The sequence below is a fragment of the Bidens hawaiensis genome, unplaced genomic scaffold (genome assembly GCF_021521415.1).
Source record: "Bidens hawaiensis isolate Kalapana, Puna unplaced genomic scaffold, B.hawaiensis_p1.1 tig00046230_1, whole genome shotgun sequence".
Classification (NCBI taxonomy): Eukaryota; Viridiplantae; Streptophyta; class Magnoliopsida; order Asterales; family Asteraceae; genus Bidens; species Bidens hawaiensis.
In genome coordinates this window covers 11473-35054 of record NW_027498256.1, presented here as the reverse complement: position 1 = coordinate 35054, position 23582 = coordinate 11473, and the positions used below count along the sequence as shown (strand labels likewise).

Genomic DNA, 23582 nt, shown 5'->3' with positions numbered 1-23582 from the left:
ATTAATTTCATATTTACTCCTATCTTTTATTGTTTATTTGGATTTTGTTTTATTTTAGTTTTAACTTCAAAATGTTATGTATATATTTTCGTTATATTTAAAATATATGAAAATGCCAAAAAGATTTTAAGTTTTTATTATGTTCGTACATATTTTGTTAAACTTTGTTTCATTCAAAATCATGTGTTTTGTTGTCAAGGTCGTTCATGCAAAGTTCGTTAGAAATCTGGGACTTAAACAAATCATTTACAAGTTGAGGGATTGAAATTGGGAGGGCCTATGAACGATTTCTTCTTGACCCTCGAGAGGGTCTGTGAGCGAATCTTATCGTTCTAAGTTTTGTGCAGCTATACATGGACAGGTAGATTAAGATCAAGTCTGCTTGGAGTTGCAGATGTTGAAGCACATAAAAGAAAACGAGAACGTGAAAGTTGGTGGTTGAACCTAAAAAGGAACTGATTGTATCTGAAGACAAGGAAAGAAACCAGTCGGCTCAAGAAAGTCAACAAGAGAAAATTAGATGTCGAGCCTCCCGCATCTGATGTTTCTAAAATTTGTTGTTGCCGATCCTTCCCAGAAAATAAGATTGAAGTTCAAGTCTATAAGACTGGAAAATAAAGAACTGTTCAAGATCCAATCTGGTTCAAGATCCTGGATCAAGACAAGTACTAAGTTTCAAGAAATAAAGACGAAGCAAAGAACTTGACGAAGGTTCCTCGACATACTCAATCCTTGAGGGAGATTGTAGGGCCAATATTCTATATTGTTTTTAGGATTGTATATGTTGTTTTAGTTTGCTTTTAGTCGGTATAGTACGTACTCGGTACATTTAGTTTGTACGTTTATTTTGTAAGTTTTGGATAAATGGGGACCCTATAAAAGGGCCACTTAACCCATTTATCCAAGGAACTCCAACTCTTTCACTCAAAGAAATAAAAGTTTCTCTCTCTCTCCAAAACCTCTCCTCTTATTTTCTCTCTTTTGTAATAACAAACTAAGATCCGAGATCCGAGTGTCGTTGGTGATTTCCGCTAACCAACAACACGGATTGATCCGAGTCAAGTCTTGAGATCCATTTAGAGGACCTACAGATAGCCACCTATATGGAAATGATGGGTATGATGCATATAGCAATTGCATAATTGTGTTCTTTTACCAAATTCCCAATCCTGCGGTAACAAAATTAAACTTTAAAAGTCTGGCATTAAAGAAGAAATATGCCTTATGTCTGCAAAAAGAATAAAATGTTATTGTCTTATGACATATATGTTGCAGACTAAAATATATAACAGAGCATCCTAAAACATATACAACTACACTACAGTTAAGCTGAACGCTTGCCACTATTGACTATATATAATGTCATAACATATCCTATCCTTGTAGACTATGTGAACTTAAAAGTGTAACAAGTATGCATACTCAATTGCCAGTTTCCTCATCTAGCATGTGAAACTAGTTTCCTTCTATCCGTTCATCAATAGGAAAAATATTTACTTTTAACTCCTTTTACATAGCAAATAGGAAATCAAAACTCATAATTTTTTTTTATTTTTTTTAAAAAGCACATAGGATCAAAAGATTTAAATAAAAACACGTGAACTTTATTTATTTATCATACAAAGTTACATACACCATAACAAAACATAAGAAAACAAAAATATAAAAAAGTCACAAATTTATAAATACATGCATACGTCAAAAAGAAAAAAAAAAACTCCATTCAACTAAAAATATACTCTAGTAAAAGAAAGCCAAAGCAACAGCCAAGAAAGTGACCGGCACCACTGCGGCAAATGCCGGAGACGCATTCCACGGTAGCGGAATGGGGCTGCCGACTGGAGATAACCCAAAGGAAAATGGAGGAGTAACGATGGCAGACGGTGGAGATATGGGTGCTGATTCAGGAGTTCCAGCAGCGGGAGAAACATTGATAGTTAGTTTCTGACCAAGTTGGCAATGACCTATAATGGTGCATATATATTGGTGGGTCCCAGGGCTGGTTAGGGTGATGGTCACTGGGCTGACCGGGTTAACTGAGAGGGTGCTGGTGGCGGTGCATGGGTCGGAAGTGGCCGCTTGAGAAACCTCAGCCACGGTGTGGAATCCGGTGGTGAAGTTAAATACTAGCTCATCGCCAATGCTGAAGGTTCGTTGGGAAGCCCAAGTGGTGTAAGTGGCGGCACCGTTAGTAATAGGAATAGTCCATCCCAAGTCGTCTCCAACTATGTGTGTGGTTTTCCCCATTGTGGATTGAAGTTGGGAAGATGCAACAATCATGACCACCACCAATAGGACCGCCGTTGGCTTTGGAAATGCCATCGTTGTGTCGAATCTCAGGTCGCCCGCTTTCGATCAAAAACTTTATATTTTTTGAGGTTTTTTTTGTGCTAGGGTTTTGAAATTGGTGGTGGTTTAGGGTGGTAAAGGTGGTGGTTTGAGTGTGTATTTATAAGGGTGGTGAAAAGGAATGATTGGAGTTATGGATAGTAGAACTATAATGTTGACTATTATGAGTTGTAAAGTCAAAATATTAGCTAGTATGGAATGTTCCATGGCGTTATTGTGGTATTAGGTATTGAGAGATTTTAGTATGTAAAGTTTATTTGTGATACATAAAGAAAGAAAAGTTTATATATAAAAATCCAACCCAAAAGACATGTTCATATGTTGGGCGAAAAATAAAAAGTGATCAAATATAAATACTCTGTTATTTGTATACATAAATATTGTCTTTTATTTTATCATTTCTTAATAATGTATAACTAGTTTTTAGACCCTGTTATATTGCCGCAGGGTTGCTAATCTTTGTAGAGGTGGTGTTAAAGTAGTAGTTATGTTAACTTTATTATTTGTCTATTAATTCCAGTATAATTTAATTCAAAACATAATTTCTTGTCTGTGTTATGACTTGAATTTGTTTATATCATTTGCTAATAAAAGGTGCTAAGGCAACAGGCCCAAATTCATGTCATATGCTCTAAGCAAGTGTCTGCCATCCAAGGTTATAATATTAGTATTTGACAAAATGTTTCCCCTTGTAAAGGAGAATTAAAGTAGTCGTATAAGAATGTTGTACAACCAAAAACACAAAGGGTGCATCACAAAAAGCTTGAGAGGGTGTACAACATAAGAAACAAATGGTATAACTAACAATGCTCAAGATAGTTGTATTTATCGAACTTATCTATCAAAACCAAATTGAAGAACAAAATTAAAATTGAGAACTACAAAATTATATTGTCAACCTAACTTCAAAAAGTGATTGGGTGGGGAATCTAAAGAAATAAAGATGGAAGACTAAGAGCATTTCCACTGGTTTCTCTAAATCGTGTGAGAGAGCTCTCAATTTTTTAGAGATGGTTAAAAGTGGTTGTGAAAGGAGGAGAGATAAATTGTTACTGTTTATGGTTAAATTTGGAGAAACACACTGTTCACCTCTATAATTTTTTACTGTTTTTTAAAGTAGTTGTAAGTGAATAAGAGGGAAAAGGTAATGATAAAAGTATAAAAAAAATATTATTTAATTGAAAATGAAAGAAAAAAGATGGTGTTTTTAATATAATTATAGAGATGGAGATGGAGAATCAACCGGGAATACTCTAAGTGGGTAGCAAATGGAACAAATATGAAGGCATGAAATACAATCAAAAGAAGTACAAATATGTGAAGTAATCTGTTAAGAATATAGCTAGATAGTATGTACAACAAAAAAATGCAAAGTGTAAAAAAAACACATTGCTTAACATAGTTGTGTTTTAATATATACAGTAATAGTAATTTCGTATTTGGATATTACATAATGTAAGAATGATCATACTCATTCTAGAATTATGAATTCCGTGCATACATAGGGAGTTTAGATAAATGTTTGTTAAATAACTAGGATTACTAGCAATCAAAATAGTTAAATCTAGTAACATGATTGCTACTTTTAGTAGAGTCTATTTTTATTTTCAGTTTTTAGGGAGTATTCCAAATTAGCTGGGTTCATATGAGAATTAATTAGGACCATGGTCATTGTGGAAACTTCATGAAAGATAGTGATAGCGAAGATGGGAATACTAAGATAAATGTGAGAATACACAAGATTAGTTGAATAAGAAATGAATTTTTTTTTAGAAATTAAAGATCACACGTGTATCTTAAATAAGACAGAAAAGACACTGAGATGGTTTGGTCATTTGAACATGAGACATGTGACAGCTCTTGTGAGAATTGTGAAAATATTAGCACAGGGGGAGGGGTAGTTAGAAGCAGACATGAGCAGATTATGCATGATTCGATTGATTGGCACCTCTTAGAGAACATGATTAGGGATAGAAGGTCTTGAAGACATCATACTAGGATTACATACCAGGGTTATGCACTATTAATTTGGAAAGAGTATAGTTTTCACTTAGAGCTTTTCATACACTTTCGTTTGCCTTAGTTTTAGTCCGAGATTTGTCTTACTGTTGTTTGGACTTTGGAACTATAGACATCTCTTGGGGTGTTCATAGCTAGGTAATGGGTTATTGCTCCTTTCCCATGTTTGTATACTCTTGCAAGAATCCATGTGTATTTTAATCGATTATTTCATATTAGTTATGCTTTTATAAAGTTCTATACTATATTATGCCTTGCAAAGTAATAATAATAATAATAATAATAATAATAATAATAATAAATTATATTTTTTTAACAAATTAACAATACTATGAATTATTGAAACAGTTTTTAGAGATCTAACTTTAATAAGCGTTCTTTATATGAAAATTTGTCTCCCTTTTATTTTTTCACCCTAATGACCATCCACTTTCCATGTTAACTTTTAGCATATACCAGAAGCATGAGGACATAAAGGTAATTTAATCAAATAAAATCAATTAAAGACCTAAACCTAAATTTAGAAAAATAATAAAAACTTATAAAACAGTACACGATAAGCGCATAAAGGTAATATAAAATTCCAACTCAAAAGGTATTCATTTGTTGGTTGAAAAATGAAAAGATAGAGATATCAATTATAAATTCTCCATTATTTTTATGCATACATTATGTTTTATTTTATCATTTCTTAATAATGTATAAATATTGCATGATGTAATGATCGTAGGATTTAGTTATTTTATAAAGGACAATAAAAATGAAAATTTTAAGAAGCCATAGTTAATTGACATGTGTCAAGTGGGAACCAATGAAAATATGACATAAAAGTAATTGTGCGTACATATTTTCTCTCCCCACAAGCAATTTATATGTCAATCCCTCTATAATTTTAAAACTTCTATAACTTTTTCATATATTTTTTTTAAATACCACAATAATAATAAACGTTTTTTTATCTTTAATATGAGTATGACTTTGTTATATAAAAATTAAAACAAAAATTCTATCATTGTGTCTTTTGTTTGCCATTGTGTTTTTTTTTTCGCCAATGTGTCTTTCTATTTGTTATTGTGTTTTTTCGTCATTGTGTCTTTCAAATCATCATTGTGTGTTTTTTTAAATGTTATTAATACCGTTGCGTAATAACAATACGTAAATATAATGATAAAATAATAACAAATTATCTAGTACATAAAACACAATGATGAATACATATTACACAATAACCTGAAACGTAAAACATAATGATGAATATATAACACAATTACCTGAAACATAAAACAATGGTGAATACATACAACATAATAACCTGAAACATAAAACACAATGGAAACTATGTATTACACAATAACAATGAATGTAATATTTTTTTTTCTCAAATTAAGTGAATGCCACATGTGAATCCTGAACAAAAGACAATAAACGTATTACACAATGACTAAAACATATTGATAAGTAGAAAGACAAATGATGAGCACAAAGACACAATGACAAACAAAAAGACACAATGACGTAATCTTTGTTTAATTCTTGTCTTTAATATGAGTATCAATTGATAACACAATGACTAAAATGTATAATACAATGCTAATACATGTTAATCCTGAACAAAAGACAATAAACGTGTTTCACAATGACTAAAACACAATGATAAGTAGAAAGACAAATGGTGAGCACAAAGACACAATGACAAACAAAAAGACACAATGACGTAATCTTTGTTTTAATTTTTATCTTTAATATGAGTACCAATTGATAATACAATGACCAAAACCTATAATATAATGAATAGAAAAACCCAATTAAAAAACACAATGAACAACTAATAAAACAATATAAAAAACCCACTATTTTATTTTTGTTTTTGTACAGCAATATGATACTCATATTAAAGATAAAAAAACACTTGCTATTATGGTGATTTTTTTAAAAGAATGTTGCATGAAAAAGTTAAGGACATTTTAAAATAATGGGGGAATGGACATGTGTTTTGCATGTGAAAAGAGAAAGTCAATAAAAGTGGGTTATTACCTTTATGCCCTTCCCATCAATTTTTTCCCTTAAATTAATCTCCATCATTCAAATATAAGATCAATAGATTAGATTTTTTCTCATCTTTCTCATTTTTGTTGCCCTCGCGCCTGAAGCTATGGAGTTCCTTAACCGTGTTCAACGGGGTTATGCATAGTAATGTTATGACTCCAAGATCAGTAAATGTAGTTTTTAAAAGATTGAGTTTTGCAATTCAAAAAGGGGGTAGTGACGCAACTTGTTGCCCGCTTGCCTGATGCTTCGATGTAATAAAAAAACTTAAATAATTTTACCTATGATCGTACTACTAGAATTATGAATTCCATGCATACATAGGGAGTTTGGATCAATATTTTTTCAAGGGCTATTGGATTTGAATATTCTCAACTTGCATTTGTTGGCCAAAAATACTCTCAATTAACGAAATGTTTACAATCACTCTCAACTTTTACCTTATTTCTTCTGTTCCTCCCATGTCATTTCAAAAAATGCTACATCATTAGAAAACTAAGTTTCACATTAGTTTAGGACTGTCAAAAGGAAATAAGATGAAAGTTGGGAGTGGCAGGTGTGTTTTCGATCAATGAGTGAAAGTTGGGAGTATATAAATCAAATAACTTTTTTTTTTAAATAACTAGGTTACTGTAAGGCCCCGTTCCCGGTTCCCTACATTTGGAGTTGGATTTACTCATTAACACAATTCTAAAATCAGAGGTAATTAAAACTTTCACGGAATAATTAAAAACATCAACCAATACATTACAAAACATCAAATCTTGTCTTAACAGAATTTATCTTGTCTTAAACATAACATAACACAAGAGGTTCGTAACACTTCTTCTCAAGATGCCAGCCTTCCAGTCCCTACCATGTGCCCTCCTCAAGCCAGCTCCTTTAACCTATTTACCTGCGTGCATACTAAAGTCAGCTACACTGAGTGAGTTCTAGTTAATCAATTAACACACATTACATTCACATCCTTACTCACATGCATACGTAATTACATATTTTCTTTCATAAATCCCTATGGTATAATATAAGCTATTCTATCTCAATCATCACAGATATTATTAGGGTCTAGTCAATATCATCACAGATATTATGAGGGTCTGGTCCCTATCATCACATATATTGTGAGTGTCTGGTCCCTATCATCACAGATATTGTAAGGGCGCGGTCCTTCATTCTGTACCATCATTAAACCATACATCCATACGTACTTTGCTGACATGTTATATCTTTATTTATAATCATACACGTCCATATACACACTCTTAACTCTTTCTATACCATTCGTATATCATTCATAGAAATTCACGTAGCATACACTTACCACTTAAGGTAAGTGTATTCACTAAACACATAGGAGTATGCACACAGCCCCGAAAACATAACAGATAAAGGGGCTAGAAACTCACCTGTAGTCGGTTTCTCTCTGAGTTAATGATAATACCCTTCCTTAGCTGTGCACGGCTAACTGTATAATAATTATAAGTATTAATTAACTTCTTCTAAACAAATCATACCTCTAGGTTAGTGAAGTCCCTAATGGGCGGGGGGTCCGGGGGCAGCGCCCCTGGTTGCGGGGTCTAGGGCCGGCATCCCCTAGTAGGGTCCAAGAGGCAGAGTGGAAAAATTTTATTTTCGTTAATAAAAAATGCCTCAGAAAAATGAATCGGGTTACTTTTTACAACAATTTGAATCGCATATAAAAACCATTCACATCGCATGGCAAAACCATTCGCATCACATGGTAAACTAGTCGCATGGAAACCATTCGCATGGAATCCAGTCGCATGAAATCTAGTCGCATGGAATCCAGTCGCATGGAAACTAGTCGCATGGAAACCAGGTGCATGGAAACCATTTGCATCGCATGGCTGTGCGATGCGATTATGTTTCATGCGACCAGAATTGTCTTTTCTTCATTTTTACCATTTTAAAGCCATTTTCCTCAGTGACTCTTCCTTATGGCCCGATTTGACTCTTTTTATGGGTTTTGGGTCGTACCAACTTTGTCTACCCATAATTTACAAGGTCCGAACATCACCTTTTTGTCCTATATCGCACTCGGTGGGTTACGGCCTACCAAGTTTATGTTTTTCTTACATCCTACCGCCCAATCTACTAATATATCAAGTTGCATGTCGAATCCGACATTAAAAACTTAACCTTTTTTTTGCCGAAACTCACCTTTTTGGTTTGGGTTCGGGTTCGGATCTGAACAACCTGTGGATCTTAGAAGCGTTTCTTGTTGTTGGGTGATGCTTGAACACAATCTCCTTAACTCTCTCGGATTTTTAGAAGAATAAGAGATGAAGAGAGTTTGTGTGTGTGCTTTTAGTGTGTTCTAAGGTTGAGAGTGTTTGGGTAGAAATGAGGGTGATGGGAATGAGTGGAAGGGAGATTTTGGAGTTTATATACTCCTAGTCTATGGGCCTTAAGGGCCCATACCCATTCCTACGCCTAATCTTATATCCAAACCCAACATAATTTAAACATAAATCACATAATTAAATTAACATAAAGTCCTTTATTTATTTAACAAAATTAGGGTGTTACAGTTACTAGCCATGAAAATTGTTTAATTAAATGATATGATTGCTACTTTTACTAGACTATATTTCTATTTCACGTTTTAAAGGTTATTCCGAATTAGTCGTGCTAATAGCAGAATTAATTAGGAACAATAGTTATCGTGGAAACATCGTATTGAAGTTAAATAGGGCGATTAGCTGGACGAGGGACCAATTTCCATGTCTAATTACCTTGCAAAACACTAAATTCTTCATTCATGTCGCGAAGCCAATTAGGATCCGATAACTGATTTAAGATAGGAGGCCCGGACTGGAGAAATGTTTGTGATAGCAGCAAGGTTATATTTGGGATTGGGTTTATTGATGCCACACTTTGCTTGTGTGAGGATGGGGTGTCCGGAAGGGCTAGTCATAGTAGGAATAGGTCGGGAAGGGGTAGTGGGTTGGCGGTAGTGGTGTGGTTCGTGGCTAGGGGTGAAGTTGGGGAGGATGGTAGGGGAGGGTATTGGATGGGTTAGGTTTTAATGTTGGGTTAGAAGGCAAGAACCTATTGGGCATGAGTGGTTGTAGGGTTTGGCTGGTCGATATGGTGGGTTACTGGGCGCAATGGGTGGGCTTGAATATGAGAATGTGATAGGTTCATCCAAGAATGTATAGGAATGCAGCCTAATGGGCTCGGGAAACAGGAAGGATGATTCGTTAAAAGTAACATGCCAAGAAATATGAACTCGGCCAGATGTTTGGACAAAGCAACGATACCAACGAAAAATCGGATAAATTTTATCATTTTGTTTGGTGGATAGGTTGGAATAACATTCATAGCCAAAGACACGAAGATGGTCATGCGCGGGTTATCGTTGATATAGGGCGACGCTGGTGTTTGAAAGTAAAGACGCTCAGCAGGAATAATGTTGTTTAAATAAGTAGCGATGTGTAAAGCTTCAACCCAAAATGTTGATGGAAGGTGAGCATGAATGAGAAAAGCATATACAATACCATTTAATAGATGAATCATGTGTTCAACCTCCTCATTTTGATGGGAGGTTTGTGGCAAGAAAATGAAAAACAAAACCATTAGAATGGGAAAACTATTTAAAATTGTTATCAAAATTTTTAAATTTAACGAGGGTATTGAATTACGTTTAAATTAAAGAGTGGAATTTAACAAATGTGGGAAAAGTTTTGGGTTCATATTTGAGGGGATAGACCCAAACATAATGTATATCAAATGGTTTAGTAGTAACTGAACGTGAATCACACAAAGGTAAATCCATACTATTAGCAAGTTGACATGAAAACAAAAGAATGATGTAATTGTTTTATTAGAATTGAAAATTAAATAACGACTAAGATAATCAAGCACATTCGCATCAGGGTGGCCGGGACGATTGTGCCACAGGATAGTTAACGAATATGGAAGCAGCGTAAGGCGGATAGTGTAAATAGATAGAGGTCACTAGTGCTATTGTGTCGTGAAAGGAGGTGTTCATCATTGGGGTCCTTTAAAGTAAAACCAAAATGGTAAAATTTAATAGATACAAGATTATCAATGGTAAATTTTCAAACTGAATGTAGGTCTTTAATAATTGGAATATTGTTTTTTATTGGTCTCAACTATCTCATTTTGGTCATTGCCGATCCTAGCTTTCATTTTGGCTAGAAGCGGTCCCAACTTTCACATTCGTTTCTTCTATCAGTCCGAGACTAACTGAGTAGTAACTGTGATGGCATGGCGTTCCAGTGGGCTACAATTCATTCATAACATCTTCTCTAGCACGTAGGCTGCCATGTCATAGCTTTTTGACAACTAGGATGGAGATGTTAGTAAGAAGATAACGTAGTTATTACTCAGTTTGTAACGGACTGATGGAAGAAATGAATGTGAAAATTTGGACCGTTGTCAGCCAAAATGAAAGTTGAGACCGGCAACGACTAAAATGGGATAGTTGGGACCAATAAAAACCAATATTCCTTAATAGTTTGAGGGGAATGGATAATGTTATTTAGGTTATAGGTTTTATTTGGGAGGTGATAATAACCGTTACCGGATCCATTAATTTGCAATCATTGGGCATTACTAACAACTATAATGTGCGGAGTAAAAGACAAAGGAGTAGTAATTTTATCGGCACTATAAGTAATATGGGAATATGCTCTTGTGTCCATGTGCCAAGCCGGGTCCGTATAGTTGAGGTCATGCTATGAAGAGCCGATCCAATATCATACAGCTTGCGGTGTTGTATGGGCTTGAAGTGGGGCCTGTTATGGAAAGTATTGAGCAGGGTCTGAAGGGTAGAGTGAGGGACGTGCAACCCACTGGTGGCAGTATTGAGTGTAAGCACCTCAATATTGAGAAGCCCAACTGAAGAGGTAGGTCCCAGCAGAGCCCAGTTGGACCCGCAAGACTCACCTTGAAGAAGGACGTCTGCGCAAAGACCAACTGGTTCCGCAGGACCCACCATGCTCAGAGAGATGAAGACCTTACGCGCAGTACGCCAGCTGTTCCCGCAGGAAAAGCTTCCCAATGGTGAAGTACCCCGCCTGTTCCCGCAGCTGCGGATACAAGCCATCAGGGAAGGCTACCCGCACTAATAGTAAGGCTACACGCACAAGGTACTAACTCTCAATAATTCAATAATGTCACCTGAAGAAGGAATGAGCAAGGCGGGAATACTCCCGCCCAAATGAGCCAGTCCGTACGCTTCTGGAGGATCTTTTGTACTATACCTGCCAAGGTATGGACAAAATAGACAAGATCTGACCAAAGCAGCCCATCACAGGGTGACAGCTCACTGACAACAGTACGACGAGGAGCACGCTCTAGTACAAAATGTCACTATCAGCCGTTGCCTACTCACCAACCCTCATCGTGGCACGTACATAGCCTGCAGTTGGTGGAAAAGGAATAGTACACAGCTGGCCATGTCACTATCAGCCGCTGCCTACCCACCAACCACCAGCATGAAACGTGCGTAGCCCACAGTTGGTAGAAAAGAAATATTATACAGCTGGCTGTACCTGCTTGGAAACCTACATTCGGCTATAAATACTCCAACACCTTGGAACGGTATCATTATCTTATATCTTATACCATCACATATCTTATCTGCTCTAGCTATTTCTCTTAATATACACTTATATTCAGAGCAATCTAGTCTGATTCTCACGCCGGAGGGTGGTCACAAGGAGGTACCCCCCCTTCTCAGTGACGAGCTCACGGTGTCTGTTTTGCAGGTCATCAGAAGAATAACCATCTTTGCTGGACCTAACCCTCGTGGGAAATATCTACTTGACCCTAAGATTATCCGTAATCTGCCGGGGTCACTTAGTATTTCTTCACCAACTCTCCCTTCTACTAAATTTTATTAGCAGAACCAGACCTGCTGCTTGATCCTCCTCTACCACGGTAGCGATCCCCTCTGATATAAGGATCATTTCAATAGTACCAGGTTCTGGAGGCAAGCCGTTTAACTGAATGACAAGACTAGGTTCGGTTACGGGTTGTTCTACATCTACAAGTTGGACTGAGAGGATTCTCAATTTTCGGCAATATTCACCAAATATGGCACTAATCGTTAATGTGGTTTTTGTGAAATTGTGTTGAAGGGTAGCGGCCTGGGCTTGTTTGTTGTAGAGGTAAATTTCTTGGATCTTGGTTCAGGTGGTATAGGTCGAGATGTCGTTGTTGATGACGTCGTTAAGGATTTCATTGGATATGATGAAATATATACACGGAAGAACGAGTGCATTGATTATTGACCATTGCCCATAGGCGGGGATTGGATTCTTCAATGGGGTTTGCACCATCAATATGGTCAATCACCTTGTATGCTTTAGTGCAAAATCGAAAGAATTTGACCCACGAAGAGTACGTGAATGTTTTCCAATCGAGTGTTCGAATTTTATTTTGAACATTAGTCATGGTGTACGCCGGATGGATAGACTCGGGTTTGGTGCCAAAAGACGATTCACCGTTTTTTATGAGTGCGTCATCATCGACCATGATTGTGATTACCGGGTTTTGAAGAACAAAGACTTATAGAACCTGTGCTTTGATACCATGAAAGTATTCAATGGTATTGCTTTTTCTTGAGAAGAAAGGAATTACAAAGCCCTATTTATAATCTGTACATGCCATAAACAAATACCACTAGTCAAGGAAATAGATCATTCTAAAGAATATAAATTTATCAAAATATCTTCACAATACTCTAAATATCTCTTCCTAGTAGAAATATATGCAAATATGAGTAAATAAATTATCATTTTCTTAGAACAGCCACAACACATCTGGAACTCGGGGTTCAGATCCATGTGCCACTACATCGAACAAGGTAGAAGCGGATGGAGAAGATGGCCGCCCCCCTCTCTCACATCACGTATATACATACATATTATATATATATAGTTATAATACTATTTTAATAGGTTTGTGGAGGATTGGTGTTGTGGATGAAAGTAAACATTTTTAAGAAAAAATTGGAATACGATGTGTCACTGATTTAGCGGTTTGTGGAGATCCAACGTTGCCACTAAACTAATTGAATCGAATTTACAAACTATTCAGTTGTGATCCAGTTGAAAAGTACGATTCTGCCACTAAATATCTGTCGGCAAAATCCGGCCATTGTATGGGAGAGTCAACGCTAATACGATCGATATTGGCTGCGTTCATTACAATATCAGAACATAACTTAAAAAATAAATTCATCATATTTACATATTCACAATAAAAAACCAAAAAAGAAAATAACGACACTCATATAGCGTATTATAAAATAAACTAGCGTATTTATTTAGTCGGTAAACCTATGCGTTAGTAAAACCCGAGTATTACACGAATTCGACTAGTATCGGTTACGTTCGTTCTAGTATAACCAACTTTGGTAAAACTTGAACATTAAAACTTAAAAAATAAATTTGTAAAATTAACTTATAAAAAGATTAATATATGAAAAATAAAATATTTAAAATAACATTCATTTGGTCGGTACCCGGGCTGTGGTAAACCTAAGCGTTTATTCTCGGGCGTTGAAGAGGTAACTCGACGTGAATTCGGTCAATTTAGGTTACGTTCGTTACAGTATTTAAACTAAATTAAAAACAAACATAAAATATAATATTTGAGGTGGACCAATAGGATGGAGTGGTTCGGTAAAACTCAGGCGTTGGAAAAACCCAAGCGTTGTGGGTCACAGGAGTTGAGGCGGCGAGTCTACGTGATTTCGTTCGGTTTACGTCATGCTTTTTATAATACCGGAACTAAAACAAAAATTTTCTTCTGGTTATGCTCGTTATTGTACTAGAACTTAAAAAAACTTATGTTCAGTCGATTTCGTTACGTTCGTACAATAGTTGAACTAAAAAGAGGAAAACAAAAAGAAAAAAAAACTTACGAAACAATACGGTGCCGCCAAGTGGCCAAATAGGGCACTTGCGTCACCAAAGTTCTTATTTATACTATAGTAGTAATAATAATAATAATAATAATAATAATAATAATATGTCATGTATATTCAAATAGTCAAGTGTACAGAATTAAATATACGTGTTGATGTATGTTGTGAAAATATTTAGTTTGTTGTAAGCAATGTTTTAGTGCATGATTTTTTGTCCGTAGCTGATCGAATAGGCTAGGGGTAAATTAGTCATATGCTATAATGTAATATGGCCCATTCGCTTTGGAATGTATAGCGAATGGGGTCCATTCGTTAGACTTAGGCCATTCGCTAATATGTTAGCGAAAGGCAGCCCATTCGTTAGCCTAGGAGCCCAAACGCTAAGGGTGTAGTGTATGAGGCTCATTCGTTATTTAATAGAACTCATTTGCTAAGGGTTTAGCGAATGGGAAGTCATTCGTTAATGGGAACACCCCATTCGTTATAGATGTTAACAAATGAGGCTTGGGCCTATATATAGGCTGTTCCAGTTCATTTGGGCTTAGAGTTTTGGTTTTATTCTTCAAAGAGTACTGGTACCATGCCGAATTCTCTCTAGAATGATAGGCCGCCTCGAGGTGCACATCGAGGCGGATTGAGCTTAACCATATGTATGTATGCATGTACGAGATCTTGTTAGCATTCGGTTAATATCAGTGAAACAATCTTTCGGCTCGATATCGTTCTACGTTAATTTATCGTCTCATGTACGTGTCATGTTATGCGGTTGAATCATGTTAGAGCATTAAACGGTCTCCTCACAATGGGATAAAAGGGTAAATAAGGTTTTATCGGATTGGCATTTTTAATTAAATAAGTCAAATAGATTAATTCAAACATAACCTAATTAATAACGGAGTTACATATATATGACAATCTGATATGCCTGACTTGCTATTTTCGTGTCTGTGGTACCCTTTCATCCCTAGAGCATATATGAATGCATGTTAGGTGAAAATTTTCATCGGTATCATCCTATATCAGTGTCACGTCATTCTGTCTCAATCCATCTTTCAAAAGTGAAAATGTTCATCTTTCATCATAATGCATCATTAACCAACTTCATCCATTTTTCTTTTTTTTTTCTTTTCTTATTAATTAAATTGACCAATGAGAAACAGTTGAAACTTTAAGAGAATCGGCTTGGCTAACCCGCTTAAGGTGTTTTTTCTTTGACCCCGGACGGTGTTCCCACCGGTACCGGGACACCCCGAGGCATCCGGGATTGCACTCCGTGCACCTTTATCAAGTAAATGATTATGGATTAAAACAAAAAAAAAAGTCATTTTCGGAACTTGTTACTATATGCTAATATAAATTTCACATATTCTTTATTATATTCAAGTTTTTTATGAGAATGCCGTGTAGCAACCTATAAACTAGTTTACATTATATTAAAAACCACAAGATCTTTATATATTTACTTTAAGAAAATCCCTTGATACATACCACAAATTTCTAGGGTTTATGGGTGTCAAAGTGAGTACGGACCAACATTTTTTTGAGAAATATATTCAGAAGAGAAGACATGTTGCAAATAAAAACAAGAAACATTCACTAACCCACTTTATACATATTATATTATAATATTAAGGCAGCTAAGATGTAGATCAAATATATTTTCTTTTAGGTAATACACTTGTCACGTTAACCGGATTATACTTTTTCTTTACATGTAAACTAGTTTCTTAATCGGCGCGTTGCGCCGGACAGGTTGGTAAAAAATCCGAACGTTGGTAAGACACAAGCAATACTGGTCCTAAGTGTTGACACGGTAAGTTAACGTGAATTCGGTCAGTTTCTGTTACATGTGTTATTGTACGGAAACTAAAACAAAAAAAAGTTATAAAAATTGAGAAGGAACATTGAGATAGCGTTGGTAGGTGAAACTCGAGCGTTGGTAAAACCCGAGCGTTGTTGGTCCCTGGCAGTGAGTCTATGCAAATTTAGTTGAGTTTTTGACGTTCGTTATAAAACCGGACTAAAAAAAATAAATTGTCATTCGGTCAGTTTCGTTATGATACTATAACTAAAACAAAATGCGCTAAGTCTACTCAAATTACGTCAATTTTTATCACATCCGTTACGGTATATTGATATTGGAACTAAACTAATAAAAAATAAACATAACAAAGATAATTAGAAATATAATTATCAAAGTTTAAAACAAAAGACAAACAAAAAAAAAAACTTGGTCCAATAGAATTTTGTCAAATGGATCAATCATAGTCTAGCGTCGCCAAACTTCTCTTTTATATATATTAGTAATTTGTAATATAATAACTACTTGCTTTAAACTCACACATTGGTATGCCGGAATCTCGATCAGTATCATCGGTTCGTTATGGTTTTGGTTTGTACCATATTAAAAGTGTGAGGTTCTAAATTGTGTAATAAATTAATGGAAGTTGTAGTTTACTATGTTAAAACGTTATGTGGTTAATGGTGTAACTTAATGAAAGTTGCTTGCACAGTGTATGAAACCATCTAGACACGATGCGTTTTTTAAATACACATAAATATTAAATAGTTACCCGCAAGTTAAATGGTTAGCCAATATCAATAATATTAAATAATCAAATAATTATGAAGTAAAATGAAATATAGGTATGTTTCAATTCAATATCAAACATAAGTTAATGCTTCTTCTTTTTTTTTTTTTTTTTTCTATTTATTGCTTAACTTGTTTTTGCCTTCCATTCTCATGATATGTGTTAAGGCTTTGGGCTACTATTTTGTTTGCTTGCTTGCTAACGACTTCCAACTGATGATTTCTTTTTTTTTAAATGGGGTATATTGAGATTTCTAATCACTTGAGAGGTTACCCTTTTATTTGATCACAAATAGGATATTTGTGTCTAATATTGGTGAATAACTCATTTGATCTAGGTATGCAAGAGATGCGTCAGAAAGTGAACTGGAGTTTCATATCAGAAACTGTTATTAGTACTTAATAGTGGCGAATTTGGTTATATCTTTTGATAGTGACGAATAAGGTTGGACCAATTTTATTTGTAGTTGATATCGACGAATAAGACTAATAGCAATTTATATTGACGAATAAGAGTTATTGGCGACTATAACCTAATTAAATCAACTATTTTTAACCTTAAAATGTTTATTTTAAGGTTAAAAATAGTTGATTTAATTAGGTTATAATAGATAATAACTCTTATTCGCCAATATAAATTGCTATTAGTCTTACTCGCCAATATCAACTACAAATAGAATTGGTCCACCCTCATTCGTCACTATCAAAAGATATTTGCCTTATTCGTCACTACCAAGTACTAATAAGAGTTTCTGATATGACACTCTTCTTACACTTCCTTACGCATCTCTTGTACACCTAAATCAAATGACCTATTTGCCAATATTAAACACCAATACCCTATTTGTGATTGAACAAAAGGGTCAGCCCCAAGTGATTAGAAATCTGAAATATATCCCAATTTTTAAAAAATTCCCAACTGATTGGTACTATTATAATTGGGCTTGTAGGACCAATATTATATATTGTTTTTAGGATTGTATATGTCGTTTTAGTTTGCTTTTAGTCGGTGTAGTACGTACTCGGTACGTTTATTTGGTAAGTTTATTGTGTAAACTTTGAAGAAATGGGGACCTTATATAAAAGCCACTTAACACATTTCTCCAAGAGAACTCTTCCACAACTCAAGAAACAAGCTTTTAGTAAATAAAGTTTTTTCTCTCTCTCTCTCTCCATCTTCTTCTTCTACCTTCTAGCAAATAAACCAAACAAACTAAGATCCGAGATCCAAGTTTCGTCGGTGATTTCCGCTAACCAGCAAAACGGATTGATCCGAGTCAAGTTGTGAGATCCATTTAGAGGACCTACAAGTGATATCATAGCTTTCGAATAAGATGGAAATTCAAGTCTACAAGGCTGGAAATTAAAGAACTGTTCAAGATCCAATCTCGTTCAATATCCTGGATCAAGACAAGTGCTAAGTTTCAAGAAATAAAGACGAAGCAAAGAACTTGACGAAGGTTCCTCGACATACTCAATCCTAGAGGGAGATTGTAGGGCCAATTTTATATATTGTTTTTAGGATTGTATATGTCGTTTTAGTTTGCTTTTAGTCGGTGTAGTACGTACTCGGTACATTTATTTTGTAAGTTTATTGTGTAAACTTTGGAGAAATGAGGACTCGATCTATATAAAGGCCACTTAACCCATTTCTCCACAAATACTCTCATTCAACTAAAGAAAAACACCCTTTGGAAATAAAAAGAAGTTCTCTCCAAACTTCATCTTTTCTCTCTTTTTACATAAACAAAACTAAGATCCGAGATCCGAGTGTCGTTGGTGATTTCCGCTAACCAACAACATGGATTGATCTGAGTCAAGTTGTGAGATCCATCTAGAGAACCTACAAGTGGTATCAGAGCTTCCGGCTCAATTTTTTGTGATTTTCGGGTCAAACTTTTCGGATTTTGATCTTAGTTACTCACCATTTTTGGAGTATTTTAGAGCTTAGATCTACTAAAAAATCATCATATCTATGTTTTTAGTGTTCTTGGTCTGGTTCAGATTTGGTTTAAAAAGTTCAGATCTACAACGATTTGGTGGTGTTTTGGAATAAAGTATGAGAGAAACATCAAAAACATAAAAACACCAATCTTGAGGTGTAAATTCATAGTGGAAAGTGACGTAGGCATAAAATCAAAAACAAATCGCATTTAATAAAAAAAAATTAATTTTGCATAAAAAAAAATTTCGCATCAATCCGCACAAGATCCCTCTTACAAAGAATTCGCATAAAGGGGGGGGGGGGGGGACTTCGCATACCACATCCATCTTCCATCTCGCATCTCCCGTTTCGCTTGTCACATCCATCTTCGCAAATTCCATTTCGCTTCTCACATCCATTTTCGCAAACCCCGTTTCGCATCTCGCATCCATCCCGCAAAACCCGTTTAGGATCCGGGAGATCTTGGCGAACCACTCCTCCTCCTGGTGGTTGAGGGCGTGAAGGGCGGGGAGTGCTCTCCCATTCTTAAACGTCATCGCAAGGGGGACGACGCGAGCGGAGATATAAAAAAACTCCCGCTTCCACGCTCGAAGACTGCGCTCGGTAGCGCAGATCTTCAACCCCTTGATCCGGTTGACCAAGGTGTACCACCCCTGGATGCACCTCCAGGAGTAGAAGGTCATCAACCGATCAACGTGGGGCTCCACGCCCAGAATGAGGCACACCCACTCAAAGTGGCGGATCTTGGCGATCACCATCGGGTGTACCTCAGTCAGATGCACACCGTGTCTCTCCAGAACACGGTATACAAACTTCGTCAATGGGAACCTGAGATTCCCATAGACGAAGAATGCAGCGTACACCCCTATCTTGCCCTTGGGGGCATCGTACACCGTCTGGTGTGGCTCCGGAAACTCAGGCTCGAACGGCTCGAGCATGAACTTCCGGACGACGTACTGATAGAGGTCGGCCGGAAGAGCACACTGGCACTCGCCAGCAGTACTCTTGTCATCCTTATCGGAAGTGGACGACGGATTCTCGACGAACAACTCAGACTCCTCGGCAGTGGCCTCAAAATCACGGGTAGAAGACATGTTTTGGATGTATCAGAACAACGATTTCAGAAGAATGCTCGACGGAATAGTGAGTATTCGCCGGAAATCGTTTAGAAGATGAAGAGAGAAGTGAAAGTGTGGACTAAGGTGCACCCTCTCGCCCTTTATATACTCATCGCAATTAATGCGATGAATTTAATGCGGAAGAGAGAGAAATCGCAGGTGCAATGAAACTATGACACGTGGCAAAGAGCAAACTGGCAACAGCTGTTGAAAGGACGCGTGCCATTAATTCCGCGGTCACGCGCCCGAAAAATCGCGCTCACGAGCCTGAAAAAGCGCCTGGAATGACCATATACTGTCACGTCGCCATAACTTCCTGCACGTGCTGACACTGTCAGAAGAAACCGCCGGACGACGTTTCAACAGTTTGGACTGTTCTTATCCTTTCACCAACTCTTCGAATTTCAAAAAGATTCAAAAAGATTCAAAAGTAAGCGGGAATATACCCCTTACCTTGGCAACCAAGTAACTATAAGACATGTGCGAGTACAGTGTTAAGGCAAAACCCTTCACATACTTAGCACCTGCAGGGAACTAAAGCCAAGAATACCTCGGCAACCAAGTAACCATAAGACGGGTGCGAGTACAGTGTCAAGGCAAAACCCTTCACATACTAAGCACCCGCAGGGAATTGAAGCCAGGAATACCTTGGAAGTAAAGTAACTATAAGACGAGTGCGGGTACAGTGTCAAGGCAAAACCCTTCACATACCTAGCACTCCGCAGGGAATTGAAACCAAGAAGGATCTTCTGGGCCATGCTTGTGGAAACGGGAATGACATCCCCGCATAGCGGGAACGTCGAGAACTAGATTGTTTGAAGCTCCAAGATGGAATTGGTTGTTTAACATAATTGATCACTATGTTCAAAACTACCAAAACCTCATGGAGAATCTACACAAGAGGTACTCAACGCTCCTGACTTGCGAGGAGGTTACAGACCTACCCGCATCATACCCAAAGATCAAGCAGAAAAGTCGGGAATTTCTGCACGTGACATTAGGACTTCCGCGGGAAGAATCCCCATGGAAAACCTTAAAACTAAACCCTTTTCAAAACCCTTTGCTTAAGTCCAAAAGTTCACCTCACTTATTAAATTCATGAGAAGAACATTGGACTGGGGGGACTTGAAGAGGTAGGTCCCAGCAGAGCCCAGTTGGACCCGCAAGACTCACCTTTAAGAGGGACGTCTGCGCAGAAACCAACTGGGTCCGCAGGACCCACCATGCTCAGAGACGTGACATCCTTACGCGTAGTACGCAAGCTGTTCCCACAGGAAAAGCCTCCCAATGGTGAAGTACTCTGCCTGTTCCCGCAGCTGCGGATACAAGCCATCAGGGAAGGCTACCTGCGCAGCAAAGCTACACGCACAAGGCACTTAACTCTTAAATAATTCAGTAGTCACCTGAAGAAGGAATGAGCAAGCCGGGAACACTCCCGCGCAAAGCCGGGAGAACTCCTGCCCAAATGAGCCAGTCCGTATGATACTGGAGGATCTTTTGTACTGTACCTGACGAGGTATGGACAAAAGATCTGACCAAGGATACGACAGCTCACTGACAACAGTATGACGAGCATCACGCTCTTGTACTGTATGTCACTATTAGCCGCTGCCTACTCACCAACCTGTCGGAGGACGTGCATGGCATGGCCTGCAGTTGGTGGAACAGGAACAGTACACAGCCGGCCTGGTCACTATCAGCCGCTGCCTATCCACCAACCACCAGCATGGCATGTGCGTAGCCCACAGTTGGCAGAACAGGAACACTATTCAGCCGGCTGTACCTGCTTGGAAACCTACCTTCGGCTATAAATACTCCAACACCTTGGAATGGTATCATCTCATCTTATCTCATATCTCATATCTTGATATATTACCTGATATCTGCTCTAGTCATTCTCTTAATATACATTTATATTCAAGAGCAATCTAGTCTGATTCTCACGCCGGAGGGTGGTCACAAGGAGGTACCCCCCCTTCTCAGTGACGAGCTCACGGTGTCTGTTTTGCAGGTTATCAGAAGAACCATCTTTGCCAGATCTAACCCCTCGTGGGAAACATCTATTTAACCCCCAGATTATCCGTAATCTGCCTGGGGTCGATTAATGTTTCTTCATTGGCGCCATCCGTGCATAAAAGCTAGAACTTAATTCTTTTTCAGTTTTCTCAAAACTTCTGGAAAGATGGTTAAAGGTACTCCGGTCCCAAAACCAACGAGTGACCAAGAAGCCCCGGTAACCACAACCCCAGCTACTGGGGGGAATACCGGCAACTACACAGTATTTACGAACACTACCCCGGTTACCCAAACCGGGGCAAGTGCAGTAAATTTTACGAACACTACCCCAGTTACCCGAGCTGGGGCAAGTGCAGTAAATAATCTCTCACTGGGATTCACCGATACCCAGTTAGAGAGACAACGAGCGAGGCTCCCCCGCCAAACACTCGATGAAGTTAAAGCGTGGCGGAAGCACGTCAAAAAGAATTCCAAGCTGAGTTGGATGAACGCTTACGTTCACTCCAACAGGCTGATGAATTCGTAGATTACTTGGACGATGATTCGGAGGAATCCGATAGTGACGCAAACCCTCGTCATAGGGCGAAAGGGAAGCGTGAGGAAACGGACTCCCAACCGAGAAGGCATTTTGGAGAAACCTTCAGACCAAAAAACGCGGGTGGAAACCCACGTGACTTCTCAAAAACATTTAGACCAACTGCGGCAAATGCGGGAACGTCCAAATTTGCAAGGGACATTGCGGAAGCAATCGCCCCGAAAATTGCCAAACAGATGTCCAACATCGGCACTTACGATGGTATATATGATCCAGACGATCATTTGAACAGATTCATAGCGGGGGCAACCGTCAGTAATTGGACGGAACCTACGTGGTGTTACATGTTCCAAATGACGCTTGTTGGGCCAGCTAGAGCGTGGTTCGATCGTCTACCGGTCAACCACATCTACGATTGGGCAGACTTCCAACAGAAGTTTAGCCAACACTTCAGCCAACAAAGAAAGTATACCGAAGAGCAATGGACAATCCTCAATTGCATTCGAGAGGAAGATGAATCTTTGCCAGACTTCATCACTCGCTTCAACTCAAAGAAGCTAAGTCTGGGTAATATTAGCGAAGATCTTGTTCGCGCTGCTTTCATCCAGGGCACGAACGACCCAGAGCTCATCCACACCTTAACGGGTAAAGATGGCATGCCATCCACATGGGATGCCATCATGACAGTAGCTAAACGCTTTGCGGAAACAGAGAAGCAACTGGGTAGAGATCTCCCCCAGAGCACAAACCTCTACACCCAGAAAACAAGAGAATGACTAGAGCAAATATCAGGTAATATATCAAGATATGAGATATGAGATAAGATGAGATGATACCATTCCAAGGTGTTGGAGTATTTATAGCCGAAGGTAGGTTTCCAAGCAGGTACAGCCGGCTGAATAGTGTTCCTGTTCTGCCAACTGTGGGCTACGCACATGCCATGCTGGTGGTTGGTGGATAGGCAGCGGCTGTTGTCAGTGAGCTGTCCAGTTGGACCCAGTTGGGTCCTGCGGACCCAGTTGGTTTCTGCGCACATGCCA

The 23582-nt window shown here is 37.8% G+C and overlaps 1 pseudogene; it reads right to left on the bottom strand.

The window, feature by feature from the left end:
* Positions 1-1671: 1671 nt before the first annotated feature.
* LOC143596315 (mavicyanin pseudogene) lies at positions 1672-2431 on the bottom strand (annotated as a pseudogene).
* Positions 2432-23582: the final 21151 nt, after the last annotated feature.